Below are 27,780 nucleotides of genomic sequence, written 5' to 3' on the forward strand. Positions count from 1 at the left end.
TCGAACGACAGCAACAACAACAGAGGAACGAAACCCACTGGTGGTCCTCGTCGTCACCGACAAAGGAAGCAGTGATCGCGCTGGATGGTGTCTCACACGACGACATGTTCGTCGGCTGATGATGGCAGTTGTTCGGATTTTTGACAGATCGGAAAACGAGAGGAAGTCGGGTGGTGGCGGCTGGACGGTTCACGTATGGCGGCTGCCTTATGGTTTAGGGTTAGGGTTTGGAAGTAGCAACCTTAAAACGGGAGGGAAGATCGTCGGGTTCAAGTCACGTGCTCAATTAAACTTCCATATAATTCGTCAGAACCAGTCCCTCCTTACCAGATCTTTTCAAACTAAGCCCCAGAATTTACCCTTTTAGCCCCTGCTTCCATAAATCCTTTCATAATAAGTCCAAAAATTACCAATCATACCCTAACTTCTAAAATCCTTTTCAAATTAAATCCATAATATACCAAACAACCCTCAGCCTTCAAAATTCTTTACAAACTAATCTAGAAATTTCATTTTAAACCCCAAACTCTCAATTTTGACTTTTTAACCCCCAAAACCAACGCCTTGCTAAATTATTCCGCATTTAGGGCTACTATTCATTTATTAAATTTATCTATTTATTTATTTAATAAACGGAATGTTACATAAGCAAAAGAAGTTATCAAATGACAAATATACTTTAAAACTACTTTTTGAGTGAGTTTACCTATAAATGTCATCATCAAATTTATACAAAATAACATTTAACTAATATATATATATATATATATATATATATATATATATATATATATATATTATACCCCTTCTGCCCGCATCCATACACATGCAAGATAATTATCCAAACTACAACCATCAAAGTACTATAAAACTCTACAAAATTATGATAAATTTCTTACCCTAAAGGGGTGAGAGAACATCAAATATATGGGAGGCATAGTAGAATATCAATTGGGATTAAGCATAGGTATGATCCATGATAGGTTTGGCCTCGGTTAGATGTGTTATGTTATATGATATCCTTCTCTTAGCCCTATGTCAGGCTTTTGTATCTTTACACATTGTCTTTATAACCATTACAAAGTGTCATAATGTGCTCAACGTCATTCTAATCTAATTGTTGAATACTTGTCTTAATTGTGCGACCTAGTAGGTTGAAATGACATTAACAATAAAGTTAGTCCATTATAATATATGTACATACTCTACCAATAAAATTGTTATTGGATGTGTTAAGCATTGAAATTTTTGTAAGGTCATTGTTGTAAATAAATAATATTCAATAACGCGATTTCTCTTTAAGCACTCGAATCAAATGCAACATTTCGAAAAATTTAAATGCCTTGACCAACATAAATGTGATTTCGCTTTAAGCACTTAAATCAAATGCAACATTTCGAAAAATTTAAATGCCTTGCCCAACATAAATGTGATTTCGCTTTAAGCACTTAAATCAAATGCAACATTTCAAAAATTTTAAACGCCTTGCCCAACATAAAAGCCCTCAAGTTTTCAAGAAATTGTTGGTTTTATCCTTTGGCCACTTTTAGGTTCAATAAAGCCTTAAGTTTGCATTTTTTTTAAATCTTTTTTTTATCGGTTTTCAGGTCACCTACAGGTAACCTGAATAGGTGGCACAATAGGATCCTCAACGGTACTCCTCTATACAAAAATGAACGAACTAAAAGTTGAAGGCGCCGAGTTTCGAATCCGAGTCTTCCCACAAACCAACAAAGCACCTTGCCACTAAGCTGATGATCTATTTTTGCTTTTATGTCTGAAACATTATATATAACGTGTAGTATACTGCTTTTTTACTTTAATTATTTTGATTTTAATTTAAATAATTTTAATTATTATTGTTGTTGTTGTTACTGTTGTTATTAATATTTTTATTATAATACATATTCATTTTTATGAATGTATAAATACGATTTTATGTATAAATATTTAATAGACATACTTATGTCTTCATAAAAACATTATTTCTATATATTATTTTATTTATTTATTTATTTATTATTATATCTAATTATTACTATTATTTTTATTTAAAAACATTATTATTATTTTTTATTTTTGAAAATCGTATTTATATCTTTAAAGTTATATTAAAATGCTTCAAAATATATAAATAAGTTAGTAAAGGTATACAAATGTGTGTATATATATAATTATTAATTTTAAAAATGTGAATACAAATTGATACATATTTTTTTTTTTGTATTTGTACATTTTAAAGACATATAAATACATGTAAACATGTTTTTAAAATGTATAAACACATATAAATACGTTTTAAAAACATATAAACACACTAATATTTTCTAAATTATATAAATTCATATAAAAATGTTTTTAATATGCATAAATATGTTTCAAATGTTTATATATATATATATATATATATATATATATATATATATATATATATATATATATATATATATATATATATATATATATATATGTAAGTTTAAATGAATAAATATGTATACATACATTTTTATATATTTACGAACGTAGTTTTACATCATGAAACATCTTTATACATATTAATTGTATAAATATGATTTTAAAGATATAAATACGTTTTTAAAAATAAAAAATTATGCTTTTAAATATATAAATTTGTTCTAAAAATGTATTTATACATTTATAAAATATAGTTATATAATAATAATAATAATAATAATAATAATAATAATAATATTTTGTTTGTTTGTTGTTATATACTATAAGAAATAAGAGATAAAAACATGAACCTCCTCCCAGCCTGATGGATAAGGTGCTGACTTCCTCTGTTAGAGGTCCCCAAGTTCGATTCTTAGAATGCTATTTGGCTTTAAACTCGTTTTATTTTTCTCATGAAGCTGACGTGGCTCTACGTTAGCTGTCATGTCATCCAGACATGCACACACGGAGCGCCACATGTACTGATGACCGACATGTTACATTCTTAACTGGTAAAAAAGGTAAAAGTGAAAAAAAAATTACAAACTTAAGGCTTTATTGAACCTGAAAGAGACCAAAGAATAAAACTAACGGTTTCTTGAAAATTTAAAGATTTTTATGTTTTTTGTCCAATAAATAAATAGTTTTTATGTAGTTTGTGGTTGGTCATGCTTTAAAGTTCAGAAAATATTTGAACTTTTTTTATTGGTAGAAAGTTGATAATGGACTTGAACATAAGATGATAAGAAAAAAACCATCTTTGTGGATTTTGGTGATTATCTTATTGTCAAAGGTGGCAATGTGTTTCTCATGTGTGAGTAAATACTCATGTAAGCATTTAATGCCATGTAAAATGATAACTTACAACACTTTTTTCCTTTTTTTTGATGTCTTTAATATATACAATTGTGTTTGACTTTCTTGATTTTTAGTGGTCGGGAAACTTCATTCTTTATTATTTGGACGTTTAATTATTTAAATCTTCCAACAATATAAAATAATCAAAGTATTTAATGTATATTTTGTAATCAACCAAATATAAGTTTGATTTTCGAACTTAAAAGCTTTAAGGGCTCGCATGCACGTCTTCAGACTTCAAAGTAGTTAAGCCACAAGGTTTTGGCCTCTAAGGAAAAAAAAGTTGTCTAAGGTAGAGTCTTTAAGAATTAAATTTTTTTATTGGTGCTAATGCATAAGAAAAAAAAAGTTGTCTTGGGTGAGTTGGGATAAGGTGTTGGCCTCTAAGGAAAATGAAGGTCTTGAAGTAAGTAGTTTTTATGCTATAAATTGAGGCATTCTATTCAATTGTGTGTGGAGATTTTTGACTGCGCGGATGTTTTATGAGTTCAAGTGATAAAAGTTATCCATGGTTCTCATGGCTTCCTTGATCGCTCTCATGAGTTCAAGTGATAAAAGTTATCCTTCTCATGGCTTCCTTGACCGCTCTCATGTAGGGGGTGAGCACGGATAACATATACCTGTTTTTAAAACCGGAACTGCCTCGGAACCGTTGGTTTCGAAAACAGAACCGAGGTCACTGATTCTGGTTCTGGTTCCTAAAAGTGGGAACCGCTAATGACCGATTTTGGTTCCATTTTTTATTTTTCAGGAACCGTTCGGTTCCGAAATATTCAAATTTAAAAATACTTAATACTTAAACGAATTTGTCATAATAACATTGATGATTAAGACATTTGTTGGGGCTATCTAATTGGGTCTTGGAAATAACATGCTAATAAGTCATACTTGCAATGTTTTTATTATTATTATTATTATTATTATTATTATTATTTATTTTTTTATTTTTTTTAAAACAAATGATATGATGTGAATGTGAATGCATTACTGTAAAACAATTTTAATATACCTGATTGTAATATCTTTTGAAAAGATCTGATCTAAAATAACATTAACAAGTTGATGGTAAGAACATGAACTTTGGTTTATGACTTATATTTAGTAACTTAGATTATTTTTTAAAACGATTATTTTTTTCCGTTTGTAACTTGTATCGTAATGAACTAGTTATATTATTTACTTTTTGTTTCAATGGATAAAATTATTTTGTATTAACGAGAATAACAAAATGACATAATTGGGTTACTCGCTCAAGGAACCTGAATCGCCGGTTCCGGGACTCGTTCCAAAAATTTAAGAACCGCTTAGACTGGTTCTGGTTCCGGTGCTAACTTCACAGGAACCGCCGGTTCCGGTTCCGGCGAAATGATGCAGCCACCCGCCTATGCTCATCCCTACTCTCATGGGTCTAGGAGATCACTTTGTCTTGATATTGTTTCATCCATGTCTCAACTTTGCTCTAAAGGAGTTAATTTGTTGTCTTCCCGTAAGAAAGTAGTGCTTAACGGGGATGACACCAGTGGTGAGTTTTGAATAGAAAACCAAATGATATACTAATTTTTCTATACAAATATTTTATTAGTAAGGTAGGTCTTAATTTTTTCTAAGGTAGGTCACAAAATTTTTTCTATAGAAATTTTACATAAATTAGAAAAACCAGGTGGGTCATTGGACCTACCATACTTATGCATAGCCTCGCCACTGGATGACACGCTCTTTTGGGAAGATATTTGGTTAGGTTATGTTCCTTTAAAGTATAAGTTTCCTGGATGATCGCTTTAAATTCTGACGCTTTAGATTGGTTTCTTGGTTCCTTAGTCAATAATGGTTCTCTATTGAACTTATATATATATATATATATATATATATATATATATATATATATATATATAATTGTGTTTGATATTCTTGACTGTTAGTGATTGTAGGCATCTTCATTATTATTTAATGAGTTTAGGTCATTTTTGGTCACTTAACTTTTGACTTTGTGCTAATTTGGTCACGTAACTCATTTTAAGTTTTAAAATGTCATCGAACTTTTGGCTTTGTGCTCATTTAATCAGTTAACTTTTGATTTGGTCACTTAGCTTTTGGATGTGTACTCATTTAGTCACCTAATTTTTAAAATTGTGCTCATTAAGTCACTAAACTTTTAAAATATTTTAAAAGTTTAGTGACTAAATGAACACAAATTTAAAAGTTAGGTGACTAAATGAACACAAATCAAAAAATTAAAGAACACAAATCCTAAAGTTAAGTGACCAAACCAAAAGTTAAGTGACTAAATGAGCACAAAACCAAAAATTTGATGATTAATTGAAACTTAAAAAGAGAGTTTGATGACTAATTGAAACTTAAAAAAAGTTAAGTGATCAAATGAACACAAAACCAAAAGTTAAATAACTAAAAATGACCTAAACCTTTATTTAATTGTTCTCAAATATAAGTTTGATTTTTAAAAGTAGTTATAGCCCCAACCGAGAATAAAAAAAATAAACTATCATAATATATTTTATTAAAGTTAAATATGTTTATACCAACATTTATCATGTTTTGCGAAAAAAATGTTATTATTTATTTATGCAATAAGTTATATCTTTTTTTATTAATTTATACAACAAAATAAACTTTTTATCAGTTTATGTAATAATGTTTTGGTAATTTAGTTGATTACCTACCCATTTATACACAAACTGACAAATCTTAACTAACAAAATAAAACATGAAAAAAATACAAATTGTTATATAATTTGAAAAATATTCTTTATATATATATATATATATATATATATATATATATATATATATATATATATATATATATATATATATATATATGATGTTCAAAATCTTTAGATTTTCAAATCATACTTGCTCCAGACGGATGCTCTGATTGTAATTTAAAAGAAGGTAATATATAAAGAATTTTATTCAATTATTGTCTTAACTCTGTTATCGCTATGACAGTCTCTTTTCGAGTTATTCTAACTATTAATTCTACAAGATTTGAAATTTTTGTTAAAATAATACTTGCATTTAATAATAATCAAATTCATGCTTGAAATATTATGTCTGATTCAAAGATACAAGCTAATCGTCATTATTATTGTAATCAATTAAAAGCTTTACAAGTTCTAATCCATAATCATGAGTTTAGAAGCAAAGATAGAAAACAGTTTTATAAATTAATGTATGATTTTTATCATCAAAAAATATCTGAAACTACTAGTTAGCAAATGGTATCAGAGCTTAGTATGTATGATAACTCTGTTTGTTATTTGGTTAATTTTTGTTTGAAGAATTTTAAGAAAATTATGAGTTTTGTTAAGAATGATACAGAGACCAGACCAGTGATTGGTTGGATTAGCGTAAGACGTGCAAGTATGGTAAGTCACGGAGCCGGACCACAATCATCGTTGGGCCGATGCCCTCTCTGTTCATCCTAGATAAAACAAGTAATTATGGTCCAACGATGAACAGAGAGGGCATCGGCCCAACGATGATTGTGGTCCGGCTCCGTGACTTACCATACTTGCACGTCTTACGCTAATCCAACCAATCACTGGTCTGGTCTCTGTATCATTCTTAACAAAACTCATAATTTTCTTAAAATTCTTCAAACAAAAATTAACCAAATAACAAACAGAGTTATCATACATACTAAGCTCTGATACCATTTGCTAACTAGTAGTTTCAGATATTTTTTGATGATAAAAATCATACATTAATTTATAAAACTGTTTTCTATCTTTGCTTCTAAACTCATGATTATGGATTAGAACTTGTAAAGCTTTTAATTGATTACAATAATAATGACGATTAGCTTGTATCTTTGAATCAGACATAATATTTCAAGCATGAATTTGATTATTATTAAATGCAAGTATTATTTTAACAAAAATTTCAAATCTTGTAGAATTAATAGTTAGAATAACTCGAAAAGAGACTGTCATAGCGATAACAGAGTTAAGACAATAATTGAATAAAATTCTTTATATATTACCTTCTTTTAAATTACAATCAGAGCATCCGTCTGGAGCAAGTATGATTTGAAAATCTAAAGATTTTGAACATCTAGAAGTAGATAGGAGAACTCTTTTCTTAGACATGAACTAAACATTTGACAGAAGTTTTATAAGAGAGATTTTTAGAGAACTTTTGGATGGTCTTCATTAAAACATGTCCCTTCAATATATAGGAGTCTTGGAGTCTTGAAACATCTTGAGACGGGAAACCGAAGGATTACCGGATCATCTTGAGAATTATTGAATCAACTTGCATTTGTCAGAGTGTAGATGTGGCAGACAAAACTTTAAAGCTTTTGACAAATTGGCATCATATTTTGTCATTTTTTGATAATGGAAATCTTCTTTGGCGATAATGGAGCATCTTCTTTCATCTTTATAAAAGTTGTTTGTTTTCATGCAATAATTTAGCATCATCTCACTGCAGAAGACATGATAATATTTTTGATAATTGATGTACTCACACAGTGTATAATTGATAATAGTTGAACACACACAGTGTATAATTGATAATAGTTGAACAATTTGATAACACACGTACTACCCCCCTTTGAATAACAAACACATATAAAAGAATACCTTACATTGAAGGTATAACACCAAAATTAAAAACTTAATTAATCTGCAAATGGATCATCAAAAGGATCTTGAGCATCTTGAAAATTATTTTTGACAGATGTGGGAGAATGTTCTGAATTAGTTGGAGAATTGCGAATTTCTTGAAGTAATTGTTGTAGATCTTCAGGGGAAGAGTTTGCAGCGGCACGAATTTTGCTAATAAGATTAGCATCTGGAGAAGATAGACTCTTGATAAGATTTGCTTCAATTTCTGGCTTTTGATTATACATTGATTGATAATGATTGAAAACAGCTTGCTCGTTTGCTTGAGAAATTGTGACTTTATCCCACCATTTTAGACGAAATTGTCTATTGAGCCAAGGGGGATTGAAGTCTGTTGCTTCTTGATAAGAGAATGTCCAGGACATAATCCATGGAACTTTAAATAACATGGTGAATTGTAACAAATATTCAAATTCTGGGATTTGTTGAATAAATAGCTCTTTGAATTTAGAAAAGCCTTTGAGAATTTCAGTGGGTAAACAACTAGGAACAAGTCCCATATAGCGATACCAATTGACAAACCATCTGGGATATTCACAGGTAAAATTTTTATCAAAGAAAATGAACCATGAATGAGAATAGTTTCGAAGAAAAAATGCTTTAGTCCAAGCTTCTTGGTAATCATAATATGAATATCTTGGATAAGCAGGAAATTGATAAAGGGGTTTTTCGAAAGAAAGATTGGATGACCAATTTTCTGGAGAAATGATTTTAAGAATTCGGGCTTTGCTAAAATCAATAGATCCTTCTTTATTATTAGAACGGTGATCAATCTGAACAGATCCAGATTCTTGTAGAATGGTTTGATAATATTCTCGAGATTTGTAAGAGTTTTCATGAAAGGTTTTTCCTCGGCCAAAGAGGTGTTCAGTAAGAACATGAAAACCTTGATTGAGCTTAAGAATTTGAGAATCTTCAAGTATTTGGATTTTCAAGAGATTTGAATTGAGAACATAAGGGGCTTTATTTGTAGGTTTAGAAGTTGTTGAAAGTTGTGTTTCAGAAGGAATAGGTTTTGAAAAAGGGCTAATTGATTGAACTGGAGAAATGTTTGGATTGACTAATTTTGATTGAAGCATATTTGAATAAAGTTGAGAATTTTTTGCAATTGGAGTTAATGGAGAAAAACGATTCTGACTTGAGAAAGGAACAAGCTTTTGATTAATTGGTTTCTTGTCTTCAATCTTAGAGGAAGACGATGAACTCATTTTCCCTGCAAAAATTCACGAGAAAGAAAATCTGGTAATGAATTGCTTTCTCCTTTTATAAATTCAATATCAAAATCAAAATTGCCCAACAATGCTTGCCATCTAGCAAAGATTTGTTTAGAAATTATATTTTTAACATCTTTTTCTAAAATTGATTTTGCAGATTGACAATCAATTCTTAATAAAAAAGTTTTCATAAATAAATCTTCTTCAAATTTAGTAATACATAAAACAATACTTAAAATCTCCTTTTTAACAGTTGAATAATTCTTTTGAGTATTATTCCAAGCACCTGAATAAAAACGAACCAATTGTTCTTCAGAAGAATTTGATAATTTTTGTTTTAAAATACCTCCAAATCCAATATCACTAGCATCAGTTTCGACTATGATATTAGCATAAGGATGTGGTAAATTTAAACAAGGTAAAGAAGGAATTTTTTGTTTTATAAGTTTAACAATATTAGTATGTTCTTGAGTCCAAGGTTGTGGATTATTTTTTAATCTATTATAAAGAGGTTTGCAAAGAGTTCCTAAATCTTTGAAAAAATCATGAATATAATTTAGACATCCTAGAAATCGTTGAAGTTGTTTTTTATCTATAATTTCGTCAGGAAATTTATTAGAAAATTCTAAACTTCTTATAATAGGTTTAATAGTATTATTAACAATGTTATGTCCTAAAAATCTAATTTCATTTTGAAATAAATGCATTTTCTTAGCTGAAACAGCTAAGCCATTTTTATAAATTAAATCATAAAACTGATTTAAATGTTTGAAATGTTGATCAATAGATTTTGAAAAAATAAGAACATCATCAATATAAACAATTGAAAAACTGTTTATAGGAATGATAATATCATTCATAATGTTTTGAAATTCAGAAGGAGCATTTTTTAAACCAAAGGGCATAACGTTCCACTCATAATGTCCAAAAGGAACATTAAAACCTGTTTTGTATTTATCTTCTTCTTGAATTTGAATTTGCCAAAAACCAGATTTCATATCAAATTTTGAAAATATTTTTGAATCATAAAGTTTTTTCAATAAATCTCTTTTATTAGGAATAGGATATCTAATCCAATCTAAAACTTTATTTAAAGGTTTATAATTGATAACTAATCTTGGTGATCCTCTTTCTAATTCAGCAGCATTCATAACATAGAAAGCTGAACAAGACCAAGGAGATTTAGAAGGTCTAATTAATTTTTTGTCTAATAAATCTTGAATTTCTTTTTTACAATGGGCTTCTAATTCATTATTCATATGAATAGCTCTTGATTTTGAAGGAATATCCTTTTCATTGAAAGTTTTAATATAAGGTAATTTGACAATATGTTGTTTTCTGTTCCAAAAGGCGTTTGGAATATTTGAGCAAACATTATTTTCAAACTTTTGTTTTAAAGCTATAATTTTGTCTTGAATATACTTGTCTTGTAATTGATTATGTATACGAAAATCATTAATTTCATTGATAAGGTAATTTGCTTGTTTTGTTTTATAATTAAGAATATTAATAGTTGAATAAGACGGAGGTTCACAAAATTTAAACATAATTTCTTTTCCAAAAACTTTAGTAATAATTCCATCATCTTGAACCATAAAAGGATATAATTTAGTAATAAAAGGTGTTCCTAAAATTAAAGGAGAAGTAAGATTTTTTACTAAAATTAAATGAGTTTTATAACAATAATCTTGATTGTTGCAAATATGAACATCGGAAATTTTATAATTTATTTTTAAACTGGTTCCTTCAGCTCCAGTAAGCCTAGAAGAAGTTTTTTCATAAAATTGAGTGGGAAATAAACCTTCTTGTATACAGTTCATATCAGCACCACTATCAATTAGAGCAGTAATATCCATTTTAAAATTATTTTTTACTAGAGTTATTTGAGTATTCCATTTTTGAGAAATTTGATCATTTATAATTCTTTCGATAACCTTTTCATCTTTATTATCATTATTTTGTGAATTAATAATATTTTTTCCCTTTTCAAGAGTTATAATTTTGCCTTTAATTTCTTTTATGTCTTGTTTAACTAATTTTAATTCTTCTTGAAGTTCTTGTATGGAAATGGGTTTTGTTTCAGAAAATCTTTCATATATGTCTTTTAAATTAAAAATTTTTGTATTATTTGAAATAGAATTTTCATTCTTATTAAGCATTTGTTTTATCAACAGTTCTTGGATATTTTTATCTTTAATTGAATCCAAATTTTTTAAAAGATCTTTGTCATTGTTTGTAAGGACATTAATTGAATAATTACAATTACATTTTCCAACACATTTGCATGTATCAGAATCTTCCGAACTTGAAGTATTTTGTTCTAAGATGTTTAAATCATTTTCTTGAAAATCGGTAAAACTAGAATCAGAATCGGAATCAGAATTTAACATAATTTTTCTAATTTGTTCTTTTAATTCTTCTGAAATATTTAATTCATTAATTTTTGTTTTTGCATAACAATTATTAGCATTATGACCATTACGACCACATTTATGGCAAATAATAATGTCTTTTGATTTTCTTTTAGAATTTTTATTAGATCGTTTATAAGGGTTTTTTGATGTTAAAAATTTATTTTTCTTATAATTCTTATATTTTTCTGATTTATTATATTTCTTTTTCTTGAAATATTTTGAAGATTTTTTATTATATTTTTTGGTTTTTGAAGTAGACGGACCTGTTAATGGTTGATAACCATATTGTTGACAAAAATTTCCTAATTCATTCTTACTATTAATTCTATCTTTTTTAAGTTTTTCTTTAAATCTAAGGTCAGCACAAATAGCTAATCCTTCTTTATTAATATAATTAATTAAGTCTCCATAAGTTAAGTTTTGATAAGGAATTGTATTATTAAAATTTTCTCTTAATTTTTGTCTAATTCTTTCGGCAAAAAGTTTTGGAAGTCCAGCAATAAAACGTTCTTTCCAATAAGATTCTTTACAATCTGGTCTTGAAAAAACTTTAACGAGATAATTATCTTTGTACCATCTGAAATCAGTTAATTTTCTACAATGTAAGTTCATTAGAATTTCAGAAGTTCTTTCTTGAAAAGTAGTAGGATCTCCTACAAAGTTTTTGATTATAGCAAAAATTAAAGTATTAACCATATCATCCTCTTGAGTTTGAATTGGTAAATTATTTTCTTGTTTTATAACGGTTTTCTTGGCATTCATAATAAAATTCTTTTCTTCTGGTGTAATATAGAAATCCCACCAACCTTTAAGAGTACCAGTAAACCCAGAAATAATAATATTAACAATTTGAAGTTGAGTATTATTGTGAGACTTGTAAGCATTAGCTGCCATGGTCATTTCTTGAACAATATTAAGAATTTGATGTTCAGAGTTACCATCGATATTCCATTCGTAAACAGAAGTACCATCGTAAGCTGAACGATCATATTGAAAAGCTCTTTCTTCAATTTGAATATCAGGAAGAGAAGGTCTATTCCAATAATTTTTAATAGTTGGTTTTGGATTATTACCAAAATAATTAATCTTATTTAATCTTGAAAAATCATTTGTAAGCTGATTTATATCATCATTGTCATTTATGAATTGTTGAGTAAGATTGTCTAAATTTAATTCACTTTCATTATTACTTTCATCAGATTCGTCAAAAGAGTCATTATTTGTTCTTAACATATTTATAGATACATTTTTTGAAATACGAAAATTAGTAAGTCTTTTTTCTAATTCATCAATTAAATCTTTATTTCCAAGATTAAAATTTCCATTTATTTGATGAGGAATAAAGCTGACATTACTAGAACTTGCTATATTATTATAAAAATTTTTTGTTTTAATTTTATTTTCTTTTGATAATTGTAAATTTATAGTATTTTCTTCAATCCTATTTAGTTGATCTGAAATAGTTAAAAGAGTTTCATTTGAGTAATTATTTTGATAAATAATGTTTTGAAAACATTTTTCATTTGTTATCTGACTCGGAACTTTAACTAAAGGAGTTGCAATAAAATTATTATCAATAATGATTTCCTTTTTTGGCGGATACTCAGAAATAATTTCTTGATTAGTAATAACATCCTTGTATGTTTTTGAAGAAACAGGAAAAATAGTTTGCATTTTAAAAGGATAATCTATATTATGTTTAGGAGCATAAATTAATTCGAACCATTGAAAAAACGGAGAGTGAATTTGATTTGATAAAACATAATCTTCCCAAAGTCCAAAATGTAAAAATCTTATATAATATGAAAAGTTTTCTTCATGCCAAATTCTTTTTATATTATTATAATCTTTATAATATTCTTCTTCTTTTAAATAATCAAAATTAACATATGATGGTATTTTAGAAATATCTATATTAATATTCATTTTAACAAGTTGATTGATTTAATCTAAAAGATATATTTTTAATAATACTAAGTTGAGCACTAATAACAATAGTTTTATTTTTAATCATTTTTGATAAGCAATATATTATTTCCTTTTGAATATTATAATTATATGTGTCCTTTTCAGTATTAATTAATTTAATTTCTTCGTCTTTTTTAAGTTGTTTAATTCTATTTATTTCTTTAGAAATGCTTGCAATAATTTTCCATCTGGTCTTTAATAAATTATTCCAAAATTTATTATTATTACTACAACTAATCTGTCTTTTAGAACTCATTAACACGTATATTTAGATAAATTTCTTAAATAATTATCAAGATGTATATTAAAGGTTTTTAATACTGCTTTTATGTTATTAATTTCTTGTTCTAATTCCAATAGTTCTTTATCATTATTTATATTTTTTAATTCTAATATCTTTTCTTGCAAGAGTTTTTTAAATATTTTTATTGAATTTCTTAATCTCTTAATAGCAGTAACTCTATTTCTATTTAAAGAATTGCAATTTATTTGAACTTTATTAGTCATAATTGTTGTCTATAATTTTGAAGTTCATTAATAAAATCAGATTTAGTAGGACTTGGTAAACTTGTATCACTAGTTTGGTCTTCTTGATAAAGAGGTTTAGGAATAGGACTAGAATAGTCAACAGTTTTTAAATTTAAAGACTTTGATTTTGAAAGCGAAAATTTAGAAGTACCAATTTCAGGAATAGAACTAGTAGAAAATCTAGATGAAGAAAAATTTGTAGAAGAAAAGTTTATATCAACTGAGCCATCATTATGCTCAATTATATTTGAAATTTGTTTTGAAGAATCTAAAGATTTTGGTTCAATAACATTTTGTAAATTCCAATTACATGATTGAGTAATTTCTGACCATTTAAGTCGTTTAGGCATATGAACTTTTGTATGATTAGTATTTGCTTCGTAAATAATTGTTTCATTTCTTGGATTTGACAAACGGGTCTTTGGTTCTAAGGTAGTTGTCATGGTTTTATAACAAACACGATAAATAATTGCTAAAGGTTTAGAGTTATTTTTAAATTCTAAATTCTTTGTTTCAACAGTTAAAACCAAAGTGTCTAAAATATTTTTGTCAAATAATCCTACGGAAAAATTCGGATAACAATTAAAATAAATTGGTCCATTTGCGATATTTGTTTCTGCCATAGCTAAAATAGAATTTTGAAAATCTGTATGTCTTTTATCTCTTAATATTAAGAGAACAGGAGCATCAACACCAATTCTAAAAAGAGGTTTGATAGCAATTTGAACAAGACCTAAATGAAGAAATTTATATTTTTGTCTATGTTCGAAAATAGATCTTGATGATAACAAATTTATATTTTGTTGGTTTTGACCAATGGATAGGGTTTGTTCAGTCATTTTAATTGAGTAACTTTGAAAATAATCAAAAGTCCCTATTCTATAAATTGTGTTTATATTTGTTTTAGGTATAGTCCAATCATTTAAATTTTGTTCTATATTATCAATAGTTTCTTCAATAGAGTTTATATGATTATCATCATAATCTTGTTCTTTATTCATAATATTTTTACCAGTATCATATTTTTTAGATAATATGCGTGAAAATCTACTCATATTTGGTTAATTTTTGTTTGAAGAATTTTAAGAAAATTATGAGTTTTGTTAAGAATGATACAGAGACCAGACCAGTGATTGGTTGGATTAGCGTAAGACGTGCAAGTATGGTAAGTCACGGAGCCGGACCACAATCATCGTTGGGCCGATGCCCTCTCTGTTCATCCTATTATCAAATTGTTCAACTATTATCAATTATACACTGTGTGTGTTCAACTATTATCAATTATACACTGTGTGAGTACATCAATTATCAAAAATATTATCATGTCTTCTGCAGTGAGATGATGCTAAATTATTGCATGAAAACAAACAACTTTTATAAAGATGAAAGAAGATGCTCCATTATCGCCAAAGAAGATTTCCATTATCAAAAAATGACAAAATATGATGCCAATTTGTCAAAAGCTTTAAAGTTTTGTCTGCCACATCTACACTCTGACAAATGCAAGTTGATTCAATAATTCTCAAGATGATCCGGTAATCCTTCGGTTTCCCGTCTCAAGATGTTTCAAGACTCCAAGACTCCTATATATTGAAGGGACATGTTTTAATGAAGACCATCCAAAAGTTCTCTAAAAATCTCTCTTATAAAACTTCTGTCAAATGTTTAGTTCATGTCTAAGAAAAGAGTTCTCCTATCTACTTCTAGATGTTCAAAATCTTTAGATTTTCAAATCATACTTGCTCCAGACGGATGCTCTGATTGTAATTTAAAAGAAGGTAATATATAAAGAATTTTATTCAATTATTGTCTTAACTCTGTTATCGCTATGACAGTCTCTTTTCGAGTTATTCTAACTATTAATTCTACAAGATTTGAAATTTTTGTTAAAATAATACTTGCATTTAATAATAATCAAATTCATGCTTGAAATATTATGTCTGATTCAAAGATACAAGCTAATCGTCATTATTATTGTAATCAATTAAAAGCTTTACAAGTTCTAATCCATAATCATGAGTTTAGAAGCAAAGATAGAAAACAGTTTTATAAATTAATGTATGATTTTTATCATCAAAAAATATCTGAAACTACTAGTTAGCAAATGGTATCAGAGCTTAGTATGTATGATAACTCTGTTTGTTATTTGGTTAATTTTTGTTTGAAGAATTTTAAGAAAATTATGAGTTTTGTTAAGAATGATACAGAGACCAGACCAGTGATTGGTTGGATTAGCGTAAGACGTGCAAATTGCTATCAAAAAATTTAAATGATTGGACTATACCTAAAACGTGAAAATTGTTAAGATCTATTTTCGATATCAAAAATTTAACCAAATTGTAAGACGTGAAAATTATCAAGATCTATTTTCGAACATAGACAAAAATATAAATTTCTTCATTTAGGTCTTGTTCAAATTGCTATAAAAAAATATCTGAAACTACTAGTTATAAAATCTTTAAACTAAAAATTAATCAAATATGAGTAGATTTTCACGCATATTATCTAAAAAATATGATACTGGTAAAAATATTATGAATAAAGAACAAGATTATGATGATAATCATATAAACTCTATTGAAGAAACTATTGATAATATAGAACAAAATTTAAATGATTGGACTATACCTAAAACAAATATAAACACAATTTATAGAATAGGGACTTTTGATTATTTTCAAAGTTACTCAATTAAAATGACTGAACAAACCCTATCCATTGGTCAAAACCAACAAAATATAAATTTGTTATCATCAAGATCTATTTTCGAACATAGACAAAAATATAAATTTCTTCATTTAGGTCTTGTTCAAATTGCTATCAAACCTCTTTTTAGAATTGGTGTTGATGCTCCTGTTCTCTTAATATTAAGAGATAAAAGACATACAGATTTTCAAAATTCTATTTTAGCTATGGCAGAAACAAATATCGCAAATGGACCAATTTATTTTAATTGTTATCCGAATTTTTCCGTAGGATTATTTGACAAAAATATTTTAGACACTTTGGTTTTAACTGTTGAAACAAAGAATTTAGAATTTAAAAATAACTCTAAACCTTTAGCAATTATTTATCGTGTTTGTTATAAAACCATGACAACTACCTTAGAACCAAAGACCCGTTTGTCAAATCCAAGAAATGAAACAATTATTTACGAAGCAAATACTAATCATACAAAAGTTCATATGCCTAAACGACTTAAATGGTCAGAAATTACTCAATCATGTAATTGGAATTTACAAAATGTTATTGAACCAAAATCTTTAGATTCTTCAAAACAAATTTCAAATATAATTGAGCATAATGATGGCTCAGTTGATATAAACTTTTCTTCTACAAATTTTTCTTCATCTAGATTTTCTACTAGTTCTATTCCTGAAATTGGTACTTCTAAATTTTCGCTTTCAAAATCAAAGTCTTTAAATTTAAAAACTGTTGACTATTCTAGTCCTATTCCTAAACCTCTTTATCAAGAAGACCAAACTAGTGATACAAGTTTACCAAGTCCTACTAAATCTGATTTTATTAATGAACTTCAAAATTATAGACAACAATTATGACTAATAAAGTTCAAATAAATTGCAATTCTTTAAATAGAAATAGAGTTACTGCTATTAAGAGATTAAGAAATTCAATAAAAATATTTAAAAAACTCTTGCAAGAAAAGATATTAGAATTAAAAAATATAAATAATGATAAAGAACTATTGGAATTAGAACAAGAAATTAATAACATAAAAGCAGTATTAAAAACCTTTAATATACATCTTGATAATTATTTAAGAAATTTATCTAAATATACGTGTTAATGAGTTCTAAAAGACAGATTAGTTGTAGTAATAATAATAAATTTTGGAATAATTTATTAAAGACCAGATGGAAAATTATTGCAAGCATTTCTAAAGAAATAAATAGAATTAAACAACTTAAAAAAGACGAAGAAATTAAATTAATTAATACTGAAAAGGACACATATAATTATAATATTCAAAAGGAAATAATATATTGCTTATCAAAAATGATTAAAAATAAAACTATTGTTATTAGTGCTCAACTTAGTATTATTAAAAATATATCTTTTAGATTAAATCAATCAACTTGTTAAAATGAATATTAATATAGATATTTCTAAAATACCATCATATGTTAATTTTGATTATTTAAAAGAAGAAGAATATTATAAAGATTATAATAATATAAAAAGAATTTGGCATGAAGAAAACTTTTCATATTATATAAGATTTTTACATTTTGGACTTTGGGAAGATTATGTTTTATCAAATCAAATTCACTCTCCGTTTTTTCAATGGTTCGAATTAATTTATGCTCCTAAACATAATATAGATTATCCTTTTAAAATGCAAACTATTTTTCCTGTTTCTTCAAAAACATACAAGGATGTTATTACTAATCAAGAAATTAATTCTGAGTATCCGCCAAAAAAGGAAATCATTATTGATAATAATTTTATTGCAACTCCTTTAGTTAAAGTTCCGAGTCAGATAACAAATGAAAAATGTTTTCAAAACATTATTTATCAAAATAATTACTCAAATGAAACTCTTTTAACTATTTCAGATCAACTAAATAGGATTGAAGAAAATACTATAAATTTACAATTATCAAAAGAAAATAAAATTAAAACAAAAAATTTTTATAATAATATAGCAAGTTCTAGTAATGTCAGCTTTATTCCTCATCAAATAAATGGAAATTTTAATCTTGGAAATAAAGATTTAATTGATGAATTAGAAAAAAGACTTACTAATTTTCGTATTTCAAAAAATGTATCTATAAATATGTTAAGAACAAATAATGACTCTTTTGACGAATCTGATGAAAGTAATAATGAAAGTGAATTAAATTTAGACAATCTTACTCAACAATTCATAAATGACAATGATGATATAAATCAGCTTACAAATGATTTTTCAAGATTAAATAAGATTAATTATTTTGGTAATAATCCAAAACCAACTATTAAAAATTATTGGAATAGACCTTCTCTTCCTGATATTCAAATTGAAGAAAGAGCTTTTCAATATGATCGTTCAGCTTACGATGGTACTTCTGTTTACGAATGGAATATCGATGGTAACTCTGAACATCAAATTCTTAATATTGTTCAAGAAATGACCATGGCAGCTAATGCTTACAAGTCTCACAATAATACTCAACTTCAAATTGTTAATATTATTATTTCTGGGTTTACTGGTACTCTTAAAGGTTGGTGGGATTTCTATATTACACCAGAAGAAAAGAATTTTATTATGAATGCCAAGAAAACCGTTATAAAACAAGAAAATAATTTACCAATTCAAACTCAAGAGGATGATATGGTTAATACTTTAATTTTTGCTATAATCAAAAACTTTGTAGGAGATCCTACTACTTTTCAAGAAAGAACTTCTGAAATTCTAATGAACTTACATTGTAGAAAATTAACTGATTTCAGATGGTACAAAGATAATTATCTCGTTAAAGTTTTTTCAAGACCAGATTGTAAAGAATCTTATTGGAAAGAACGTTTTATTGCTGGACTTCCAAAACTTTTTGCCGAAAGAATTAGACAAAAATTAAGAGAAAATTTTAATAATACAATTCCTTATCAAAACTTAACTTATGGAGACTTAATTAATTATATTAATAAAGAAGGATTAGCTATTTGTGCTGACCTTAGATTTAAAGAAAAACTTAAAAAAGATAGAATTAATAGTAAGAATGAATTAGGAAATTTTTGTCAACAATATGGTTATCAACCATTAACAGGTCCGTCTACTTCAAAAACCAAAAAATATAATAAAAAATCTTCAAAATATTTCAAGAAAAAGAAATATAATAAATCAGAAAAATATAAGAATTATAAGAAAAATAAATTTTTAACATCAAAAAACCCTTATAAACGATCTAATAAAAATTCTAAAAGAAAATCAAAAGACATTATTATTTGCCATAAATGTGGTCGTAATGGTCATAATGCTAATAATTGTTATGCAAAAACAAAAATTAATGAATTAAATATTTCAGAAGAATTAAAAGAACAAATTAGAAAAATTATGTTAAATTCTGATTCCGATTCTGATTCTAGTTTTACCGATTTTCAAGAAAATGATTTAAACATCTTAGAACAAAATACTTCAAGTTCGGAAGATTCTGATACATGCAAATGTGTTGGAAAATGTAATTGTAATTATTCAATTAATGTCCTTACAAACAATGACAAAGATCTTTTAAAAAATTTGGATTCAATTAAAGATAAAAATATCCAAGAACTGTTGATAAAACAAATGCTTAATAAGAATGAAAATTCTATTTCAAATAATACAAAAATTTTTAATTTAAAAGACATATATGAAAGATTTTCTGAAACAAAACCCATTTCCATACAAGAACTTCAAGAAGAATTAAAATTAGTTAAACAAGACATAAAAGAAATTAAAGGCAAAATTATAACTCTTGAAAAGGGAAAAAATATTATTAATTCACAAAATAATGATAATAAAGATGAAAAGGTTATCGAAAGAATTATAAATGATCAAATTTCTCAAAAATGGAATACTCAAATAACTCTAGTAAAAAATAATTTTAAAATGGATATTACTGCTCTAATTGATAGTGGTGCTGATATGAACTGTATACAAGAAGGTTTATTTCCCACTCAATTTTATGAAAAAACTTCTTCTAGGCTTACTGGAGCTGAAGGAACCAGTTTAAAAATAAATTATAAAATTTCCGATGTTCATATTTGCAACAATCAAGATTATTGTTATAAAACTCATTTAATTTTAGTAAAAAATCTTACTTCTCCTTTAATTTTAGGAACACCTTTTATTACTAAATTATATCCTTTTATGGTTCAAGATGATGGAATTATTACTAAAGTTTTTGGAAAAGAAATTATGTTTAAATTTTGTGAACCTCCGTCTTATTCAACTATTAATATTCTTAATTATAAAACAAAACAAGCAAATTACCTTATCAATGAAATTAATGATTTTCGTATACATAATCAATTACAAGACAAGTATATTCAAGACAAAATTATAGCTTTAAAACAAAAGTTTGAAAATAATGTTTGCTCAAATATTCCAAACGCCTTTTGGAACAGAAAACAACATATTGTCAAATTACCTTATATTAAAACTTTCAATGAAAAGGATATTCCTTCAAAATCAAGAGCTATTCATATGAATAATGAATTAGAAGCCCATTGTAAAAAAGAAATTCAAGATTTATTAGACAAAAAATTAATTAGACCTTCTAAATCTCCTTGGTCTTGTTCAGCTTTCTATGTTATGAATGCTGCTGAATTAGAAAGAGGATCACCAAGATTAGTTATCAATTATAAACCTTTAAATAAAGTTTTAGATTAGATTAGATATCCTATTCCTAATAAAAGAGATTTATTGAAAAAACTTTATGATTCAAAAATATTTTCAAAATTTGATATGAAATCTGGTTTTTGGCAAATTCAAATTCAAGAAGAAGATAAATACAAAACAGGTTTTAATGTTCCTTTTGGACATTATGAGTGGAACGTTATGCCCTTTGGTTTAAAAAATGCTCCTTCTGAATTTCAAAACATTATGAATGATATTATCATTCCTATAAACAGTTTTTCAATTGTTTATATTGATGATGTTCTTATTTTTTCAAAATCTATTGATCAACATTTCAAACATTTAAATCAGTTTTATGATTTAATTTATAAAAATGGCTTAGCTGTTTCAGCTAAGAAAATGCATTTATTTCAAAATGAAATTAGATTTTTAGGACATAACATTGTTAATAATACTATTAAACCTATTATAAGAAGTTTAGAATTTTCTAATAAATTTCCTGACGAAATTATAGATAAAAACAACTTCAACGATTTCTAGGATGTCTAAATTATATTCATGATTTTTTCAAAGATTTAGGAACTCTTTGCAAACCTCTTTATAATAGATTAAAAAATAATCCACAACCTTGGACTCAAGAACATACTAATATTGTTAAACTTATAAAACAAAAAATTCCTTCTTTACCTTGTTTAAATTTACCACATCCTTATGCTAATATCATAGTCGAAACTGATGCTAGTGATATTGGATTTGGAGGTATTTTAAAACAAAAATTATCAAATTCTTCTGAAGAACAATTGGTTCGTTTTTATTCAGGTGCTTGGAATAATACTCAAAAGAATTATTCAACTGTTAAAAAGGAGATTTTAAGTATTGTTTTATGTATTACTAAATTTGAAGAAGATTTATTTATGAAAACTTTTTTATTAAGAATTGATTGTCAATCTGCAAAATCAATTTTAGAAAAAGATGTTAAAAATATAATTTCTAAACAAATCTTTGCTAGATGGCAAGCATTGTTGGGCAATTTTGATTTTGATATTGAATTTATAAAAGGAGAAAGCAATTCATTACCAGATTTTCTTTCTCGTGAATTTTTGCAGGGAAAATGAGTTCATCGTCTTCCTCTAAGATTGAAGACAAGAAACCAATTAATCAAAAGCTTGTTCCTTTCTCAAGTCAGAATCGTTTTTCTCCATTAACTCCAATTGCAAAAAATTCTCAACTTTATTCAAATATGCTTCAATCAAAATTAGTCAATCCAAACATTTCTCCAGTTCAATCAATTAGCCCTTTTTCAAAACCTATTCCTTCTGAAACACAACTTTCAACAACTTCTAAACCTACAAATAAAGCCCCTTATGTTCTCAATTCAAATCTCTTGAAAATCCAAATACTTGAAGATTCTCAAATTCTTAAGCTCAATCAAGGTTTTCATGTTCTTACTGAACACCTCTTTGGCCGAGGAAAAACCTTTCATGAAAACTCTTACAAATCTCGAGAATATTATCAAACCATTCTACAAGAATCTGGATCTGTTCAGATTGATCACCGTTCTAATAATAAAGAAGGATCTATTGATTTTAGCAAAGCCCGAATTCTTAAAATCATTTCTCCAGAAAATTGGTCATCCAATCTTTCTTTCGAAAAACCCCTTTATCAATTTCCTGCTTATCCAAGATATTCATATTATGATTACCAAGAAGCTTGGACTAAAGCATTTTTTCTTCGAAACTATTCTCATTCATGGTTCATTTTCTTTGATAAAAATTTTACCTGTGAATATCCCAGATGGTTTGTCAATTGGTATCGCTATATGGGACTTGTTCCTAGTTGTTTACCCACTGAAATTCTCAAAGGCTTTTCTAAATTCAAAGAGCTATTTATTCAACAAATCCCAGAATTTGAATATTTGTTACAATTCACCATGTTATTTAAAGTTCCATGGATTATGTCCTGGACATTCTCTTATCAAGAAGCAACAGACTTCAATCCCCCTTGGCTCAATAGACAATTTCGTCTAAAATGGTGGGATAAAGTCACAATTTCTCAAGCAAACGAGCAAGCTGTTTTCAATCATTATCAATCAATGTATAATCAAAAGCCAGAAATTGAAGCAAATCTTATCAAGAGTCTATCTTCTCCAGATGCTAATCTTATTAGCAAAATTCGTGCCGCTGCAAACTCTTCCCCTGAAGATCTACAACAATTACTTCAAGAAATTCGAAATTCTCCAACTAATTCAGAACATTCTCCCACATCTGTCAAAAATAATTTTCAAGATGCTCAAGATCCTTTTGATGATCCATTTGCAGATTAATAAAGTTTTTAATTTTGGTGTTATACCTTCAATGTAAGGTATTCTTTTATATGTGTTTGTTATTCAAAGGGGGGTAGTACGTGTGTTATCAAATTGTTCAACTATTATCAATTATACACTGTGTGTGTTCAACTATTATCAATTATACACTGTGTGAGTACATCAATTATCAAAAATATTATCATGTCTTCTGCAGTGAGATGATGCTAAATTATTGCATGAAAACAAACAACTTTTATAAAGATGAAAGAAGATGCTCCATTATCGCCAAAGAAGATTTCCATTATCAAAAAATGACAAAATATGATGCCAATTTGTCAAAAGCTTTAAAGTTTTGTCTGCCACATCTACACTCTGACAAATGCAAGTTGATTCAATAATTCTCAAGATGATCCGGTAATCCTTCGGTTTCCCGTCTCAAGATGTTTCAAGACTCCAAGACTCCTATATATTGAAGGGACATGTTTTAATGAAGACCATCCAAAAGTTCTCTAAAAATCTCTCTTATAAAACTTCTGTCAAATGTTTAGTTCATGTCTAAGAAAAGAGTTCTCCTATCTACTTCTAGATGTTCAAAATCTTTAGATTTTCAAATCATACTTGCTCCAGACGGATGCTCTGATTGTAATTTAAAAGAAGGTAATATATAAAGAATTTTATTCAATTATTGTCTTAACTCTGTTATCGCTATGACAGTCTCTTTTCGAGTTATTCTAACTATTAATTCTACAAGATTTGAAATTTTTGTTAAAATAATACTTGCATTTAATAATAATCAAATTCATGCTTGAAATATTATGTCTGATTCAAAGATACAAGCTAATCGTCATTATTATTGTAATCAATTAAAAGCTTTACAAGTTCTAATCCATAATCATGAGTTTAGAAGCAAAGATAGAAAACAGTTTTATAAATTAATGTATGATTTTTATCATCAAAAAATATCTGAAACTACTAGGGTAGTACGTGTGTTATCAAATTGTTCAACTATTATCAATTATACACTGTGTGTGTTCAACTATTATCAATTATACACTGTGTGAGTACATCAATTATCAAAAATATTATCATGTCTTCTGCAGTGAGATGATGCTAAATTATTGCATGAAAACAAACAACTTTTATAAAGATGAAAGAAGATGCTCCATTATCGCCAAAGAAGATTTCCATTATCAAAAAATGACAAAATATGATGCCAATTTGTCAAAAGCTTTAAAGTTTTGTCTGCCACATCTACACTCTGACAAATGCAAGTTGATTCAATAATTCTCAAGATGATCCGGTAATCCTTCGGTTTCCCGTCTCAAGATGTTTCAAGACTCCAAGACTCCTATATATTGAAGGGACATGTTTTAATGAAGACCATCCAAAAGTTCTCTAAAAATCTCTCTTATAAAACTTCTGTCAAATGTTTAGTTCATGTCTAAGAAAAGAGTTCTCCTATCTACTTCTAGATGTTCAAAATCTTTAGATTTTCAAATCATACTTGCTCCAGACGGATGCTCTGATTGTAATTTAAAAGAAGGTAATATATAAAGAATTTTATTCAATTATTGTCTTAACTCTGTTATCGCTATGACAGTCTCTTTTCGAGTTATTCTAACTATTAATTCTACAAGATTTGAAATTTTTGTTAAAATAATACTTGCATTTAATAATAATCAAATTCATGCTTGAAATATTATGTCTGATTCAAAGATACAAGCTAATCGTCATTATTATTGTAATCAATTAAAAGCTTTACAAGTTCTAATCCATAATCATGAGTTTAGAAGCAAAGATAGAAAACAGTTTTATAAATTAATGTATGATTTTTATCATCAAAAAATATCTGAAACTACTAGTTAGCAAATGGTATCAGAGCTTAGTATGTATGATAACTCTGTTTGTTATTTGGTTAATTTTTGTTTGAAGAATTTTAAGAAAATTATGAGTTTTGTTAAGAATGATACAGAGACCAGACCAGTGATTGGTTGGATTAGCGTAAGACGTGCAAGTATGGTAAGTCACGGAGCCGGACCACAATCATCGTTGGGCCGATGCCCTCTCTGTTCATCCTAGATAAAACAAGTAAGTTTTCTTATAAAATCTTTAAACTAAAAATTAATCAAATATGAGTAGATTTTCACGCATATTATCTAAAAAATATGATACTGGTAAAAATATTATGAATAAAGAACAAGATTATGATGATAATCATATAAACTCTATTGAAGAAACTATTGATAATATAGAACAAAATTTAAATGATTGGACTATACCTAAAACAAATATAAACACAATTTATAGAATAGGGACTTTTGATTATTTTCAAAGTTACTCAATTAAAATGACTGAACAAACCCTATCCATTGGTCAAAACCAACAAAATATAAATTTGTTATCATCAAGATCTATTTTCGAACATAGACAAAAATATAAATTTCTTCATTTAGGTCTTGTTCAAATTGCTATCAAACCTCTTTTTAGAATTGGTGTTGATGCTCCTGTTCTCTTAATATTAAGAGATAAAAGACATACAGATTTTCAAAATTCTATTTTAGCTATGGCAGAAACAAATATCGCAAATGGACCAATTTATTTTAATTGTTATCCGAATTTTTCCGTAGGATTATTTGACAAAAATATTTTAGACACTTTGGTTTTAACTGTTGAAACAAAGAATTTAGAATTTAAAAATAACTCTAAACCTTTAGCAATTATTTATCGTGTTTGTTATAAAACCATGACAACTACCTTAGAACCAAAGACCCGTTTGTCAAATCCAAGAAATGAAACAATTATTTACGAAGCAAATACTAATCATACAAAAGTTCATATGCCTAAACGACTTAAATGGTCAGAAATTACTCAATCATGTAATTGGAATTTACAAAATGTTATTGAACCAAAATCTTTAGATTCTTCAAAACAAATTTCAAATATAATTGAGCATAATGATGGCTCAGTTGATATAAACTTTTCTTCTACAAATTTTTCTTCATCTAGATTTTCTACTAGTTCTATTCCTGAAATTGGTACTTCTAAATTTTCGCTTTCAAAATCAAAGTCTTTAAATTTAAAAACTGTTGACTATTCTAGTCCTATTCCTAAACCTCTTTATCAAGAAGACCAAACTAGTGATACAAGTTTATCAAGTCCTACTAAATCTGATTTTATTAATGAACTTCAAAATTATAGACAACAATTATGACTAATAAAGTTCAAATAAATTGCAATTCTTTAAATAGAAATAGAGTTACTGCTATTAAGAGATTAAGAAATTCAATAAAAATATTTAAAAAACTCTTGCAAGAAAAGATATTAGAATTAAAAAATATAAATAATGATAAAGAACTATTGGAATTAGAACAAGAAATTAATAACATAAAAGCAGTATTAAAAACCTTTAATATACATCTTGATAATTATTTAAGAAATTTATCTAAATATACGTGTTAATGAGTTCTAAAAGACAGATTAGTTGTAGTAATAATAATAAATTTTGGAATAATTTATTAAAGACCAGATGGAAAATTATTGCAAGCATTTCTAAAGAAATAAATAGAATTAAACAACTTAAAAAAGACGAAGAAATTAAATTAATTAATACTGAAAAGGACACATATAATTATAATATTCAAAAGGAAATAATATATTGCTTATCAAAAATGATTAAAAATAAAACTATTGTTATTAGTGCTCAACTTAGTATTATTAAAAATATATCTTTTAGATTAAATCAATCAACTTGTTAAAATGAATATTAATATAGATATTTCTAAAATACCATCATATGTTAATTTTGATTATTTAAAAGAAGAAGAATATTATAAAGATTATAATAATATAAAAAGAATTTGGCATGAAGAAAACTTTTCATATTATATAAGATTTTTACATTTTGGACTTTGGGAAGATTATGTTTTATCAAATCAAATTCACTCTCCGTTTTTTCAATGGTTCGAATTAATTTATGCTCCTAAACATAATATAGATTATCCTTTTAAAATGCAAACTATTTTTCCTGTTTCTTCAAAAACATACAAGGATGTTA

Source organism: Lactuca virosa, chromosome 3 (assembly GCF_052849685.1).
Source record: "Lactuca virosa cultivar CGN04683 chromosome 3, Lactuca_virosa_CGN04683_v6, whole genome shotgun sequence".
Lineage (NCBI taxonomy): Eukaryota > Viridiplantae > Streptophyta > Magnoliopsida > Asterales > Asteraceae > Lactuca > Lactuca virosa.